The sequence below is a fragment of the Myotis davidii genome, unplaced genomic scaffold, assembly GCF_000327345.1.
Source record: "Myotis davidii unplaced genomic scaffold, ASM32734v1 scaffold7661, whole genome shotgun sequence".
Lineage (NCBI taxonomy): Eukaryota > Metazoa > Chordata > Mammalia > Chiroptera > Vespertilionidae > Myotis > Myotis davidii.
The window spans coordinates 8,866-13,572 of record NW_006291359.1 but is presented as its reverse complement, the minus strand read 5'-3'; the positions used below and the strand labels follow the sequence as shown (position 1 = coordinate 13,572).

Genomic DNA, 4,707 nt, shown 5'->3' with positions numbered 1-4,707 from the left:
CTTGCCAGTTCTCATCTTCTTTACTACAGAAACGGATGAGAACGGGGATATATACTGTGATTTCAACATTGACTTCTGGGCTGACATCGGTAAAGAAGAGAAGCTGCAGAGGACCGTTACCTCAGAAGCAATCATAGGGATCATCCGGTTTGTCATTGGCTTCACTCTACCGATGTCCATCATCGCCATCTGCTATGGCCTCATTGCAGCCAAAATGCGAACCAAGAGCATGAGTAAGTCCCACCATCCCTTATGGGTCCTCACTGCTGTTGCAGCTTCCTTTTTCATTTGCTGGTTCCCCTTGCAACTGTGTCTTCTTCTGAATACACTCTGTGCCAGAGCAGTACATGAAGGAAAGTACAACATCATTCATCTCCTGGTATATTTAACAAGCACCCTGGCCTTTTTCAACAGCTGCCTCAACCCAATGGCTCTACGTCTTCCTGGGGAGAGACTTCCGAAAGAGAATGATCCATTCCCTGCCTGCCAGTCTGGAGAGGGCCCTGACTGAGGACTCAGCCCCAACCAATGACACAACAACAAAATGGGCTTCACCTCCTACAGAGGCCGAATTACAGGAGATGTGAGGGGCCTGGGATCATTTATGAGCTTTGCCTGCTCCTGTCCTGTTCCCTCTTCCAGCTTCATCTTACCTTAGGTCATACTGAGCGTTCGGTAAAATTTCCCTGGCCAGGAGACTGTAGAAAGAGACTGAGAGCCCCATTATTACACTCAGAGTTTCTTAAGGGAACATACATACAAGGCTCAGCTTGGGAGGCAGCAAGATGACACGGATGTCCTCCCTGCCACAGGGCAGGTGATAAGGAGTTTATAGGACAAGGAAGATAGATGGGAGTACTGGAGAATAACCCACCTCAGGTAAGGAAAAACTGCCTTACAGACTTGCCTAGGGCACTCCCAGGGCCAGGCCCAGGAACCAGCATGCGGAGGGTGTTGGGAGGGGTTGGACTGGGGATTTCTGGGAAGCAATTTCTGTTCTGGCTTGAATGCAGCTACACAATCTGGCAGCGGTGACATCAATGAATAGTCTCTTCTCCACACTGAAACATTCATCATGAAAAATACTTTGGTGCCCCCTGATTTGGAGATAAGAAATGGACATCCGGGTATTATTGCTCTCATTTTTTATTTTGGCACCTCAGCCTATACCCAGGGTCAGTGGAGGTGGGAAAGAATACAGGGATGAGAAGAAGAAGAGTGATGGGGAGTCTGTAAAGCTTAGATGAGAAAGTATATTAAAGGGAAAACTTTGGTATTTCACCATGAAGTAAGATGTTTCCTGTAGATTGTTTTTTATTTATTTTTTATCTGACCACGGAAGTTTCCTATTCCTAATTTACTAACCATTTTCTTCTTTTCTTAATCATAAATTACTACTGGATTTTATCAAATGCATGTTCTGCAGCTATTAAGATGATCATATTATTTTTATCATTTTACTTAACCACTATAAACTATATTCATTTTATATTCATTGTTAAACTACCTTTGAATTCACAGAATAACCACACTTGGTCATTATATACTGAATATATACTGTGTATATATATATGTATGTGTGTGTGTACTTTATATATATACTGTATTTACATATATAGTATGTATATATGTATATAGAGATATATACATACTTTATGTATATATTATATACTGTATATATTTCCAAACAACTCTAGGTTGGTTTGGAATTTCTGCATTTATTTTTATAGGTAAAGATGCGTATGTTCTTTTAATTTCCACTTATATCCATGTCAGGTTTTACATCCCACAATGTAAAAAGAGGTGGGAAGTGATTCATCCAATACTATTCTCTGGTGTTATATCTTTTATAAATGTTTAGAGAAATTCACCAGTGATCCCAAGTGGATATTGAGTTTTCTTTACAAGAAAACTTCTAACAGGTTCAATTTCTTTAATAATTATAGGATTATTCAGACTTTCTATTTCCTCTTCTGTCTGTTTTGGTAACCTATGACATTCAAGGAATTTAGTCATTTTTTTCCAAATGGCCAAATTTATTGGTATGAAACAGTATGAAAACTGTGTTACAGTACTTGGTAGGGTTATCTTTACATAATAAGAATGTAATTTATCTGGGGGCAGAGTTTGGCCTTTATTGTTCATGAATGGATCCCAAAACCATATGTGTAAAATAGCGCCTGACATGTGATAGACACCCAAAGAGTTTTGTAAATAATGACTCAATGAATAATAGCATCATCCAGGTATCAACTGCAGACCTTTATTTTTTATTTTTTAATATATTTTATTGATTTTTTACCGAGAGGAAGGGAGAGGGATAGAGAGCTAGAAACATGTATAAGAGAGAAATATCGATCAGCTGCCTCCTGCACACCCCTGACTGGGGATGTGCCCTCAACCAAGGTACATGCCCTTAACCAGAATCGAACCTGGGACCCTTCAGTCCGCAGGCCGACGCTCTATCCACTGAGCCAAACCGATCAGGGCTCAACTGCAGACCTTTAATATCAATTAAAATGAATTCTGAATAAATCATAAATGGGGGACTCTTTACTGAACTCTCACTGCCATTCCCAAAATTTTTACAAATTCTCAAGTGGCTTATCTTTCTATGAACACCTCAGATTTAATTTTCTGTTTCTAATAAAGTTCTCTGGCTAACTGTTGACTGGTGTCTTTGCTTTGAAATAAATCAATCTACAGTAGTTCTCAGCCTTTTTTCTTGGTTTCTGCAACTAATCACTCCCACATTGTCATCTAATGTGTAACAGAACATCCTGATGCGTAGGCCAAAGATAAACTCAAAATACAGATTCAAATGCAAAAAAATATTTGGTCTTTGTCCCTGGTCCTTGCCATCGGGCATCTAAACACTTGCAATTTCCTGAATGATATAACACCAAATTTATGTTAATGAGGTGAGTGAGGGTCACTCCTAGGTAGCCTCAGTGGGACCAAGCCATTAAAGCTTCCAAAATTTCAGATCAAGACACTGACATCTGGAAACAGTAGTTGGGAAGGCGCAGGATATTAAGCTCCATAAAACTCTTGAACAATAAGTGTTGATGAGATTCTGGGTTGCTGCACACATCAAGGTATTGGGAGGGTGATGATCCCAAGAGAACATGAAAACTCTGTGCACACACATCCCTCATACATTGCCCGATGCATCTCTTTGATTTGGCTGCTCTGGAGTTGTAGTCTTAATAATGAATACAACATAATGTTGTGCTCATTATTTTTGTTTGTTTGTTATATGTTTGTTTATGCTAAACATAATTCCTTCCTGAGTTCTGTGAGGCATTCTAGCAAATCATTGTACCAGAGGAGAGGGCTGTGGGGACGGCTGATTTACAGCTGCTCAGTCTTAAGCACAATTGGCAACCTGGGACTCCCAAGTGGCACCTGAAGTGGGGTAGCCTTGTAGCACTGAGCCCTTTACCCTGTAGGATCTGGCCCTAATTCCAGACAGTGTCAGACTGAATTAGATTGTAGAACACCCAGGTCAGGTCCACAGAGAATTGGAGAATGTTTCAGTACGGAACAAACCCACACCTATGGTGTCTGAAGTGTTTGAGTGCAGAAATAAGGTTTTTTTTAAACCAATAACTGTGTTTTATTGCTTGCCTCCAATTCCTCTCACATCAGCAATTATTTCTTTCCTTTCCTTGAATCTCTGAAAGAGAAAGGTCCTACACAAAACATCCTTGACACTTGATATTTAGAGCACTGAACTCCTGTCTCCCATAGCAGGTAGGAGGAGAGGGGAATATTCAGACACTGAGGTTCTAAAAAGAATAAGCTGACAACATATCCAGAGTGTTTTATGGAAATTGCAAGAAGCTCTGAGTTCCTGTCACCTGAGTGGTTGAGCCCCATTGTCCCTCCCCCTTGTCCTTCAATACACATCTGCTGAAGCCCTCCTGCCTGAGTTACTCCACAGGAAGACAGGAACTGGCCACAGGAACCGGTCGCAGCTCGTGGTAAGTTCCAAGCCTGAGAATTTAAAAATTGTTATGAGAGCATCTATTATGTGGCAGATATCTCCTGAGCTCTAGAGCTGGACTGTCCAATAAGAATCCACTTGCCACATATGACTATTGAGTTCTTGCTAGTCTGACCTGAGATGAGTGTAGTTAAAAATGAGTTTCATATATTCAAAGACTTAATATAAAAAAGGAAGAGAAAATGTCTCATTGAAAATTCTCAGATTGGTTATGCTGAAATGATAGTCTCTATGTGTTGAGTTAAAAATATATATTATTAAAATTTATTTTGCTTACTTTAACAAAATTGAAAATCACAGATGAGGCTCACAACTCTGGTTCTATTGGACAACATAAATATATGGATATATCATTGAATGAAATATGTAATCCTCTGTAGCATATGTACTAATGTGCAGGGTATTTTGAATAAAAAACAAAGGAATGGACAAATAAACAAGGACAGTCCCTGATGATATAGGCTGTTCCTGGAATAGCTGCTTTACACTGTGCATCAGGCGGGATCTCTCTGAGAATATAATATCTAAGCTGAGATAGCAATATTCAGAAAGAGCCAGATGCGAGATGCTTGAATAGAAGGGCAAAGTAGGCAGAAGGACGAGAGGATGCAAAAGTCCTGATATTGCAATAAGAGTGGCATGTTCAAGAAGTCAAAGGAATTCAGTGTGGATCCATCACAGTGTGTGAGAGGATAGTA

The 4,707-nt window shown here is 40.0% G+C and overlaps 1 protein-coding gene and 1 pseudogene across 1 annotated transcript in view; both read left to right on the top strand.

Moving 5' to 3' along the window:
* LOC102775536 overlaps positions 1 to 587 on the top strand; it is a 1,197-nt pseudogene extending 610 nt beyond the window's left edge.
* Positions 588 to 3,888: 3,301 nt separating this feature from the next.
* Positions 3,889 to 4,707, top strand: part of LOC102775251 (N-formyl peptide receptor 2-like) — a gene marked incomplete at its 3' end in the record, with an annotated part of 9,678 nt that continues 8,859 nt past the window's right edge. The window contains exon 1 of the mRNA XM_006764426.2: positions 3,889 to 3,986. The remainder of the gene's footprint in view (positions 3,987 to 4,707) is intronic.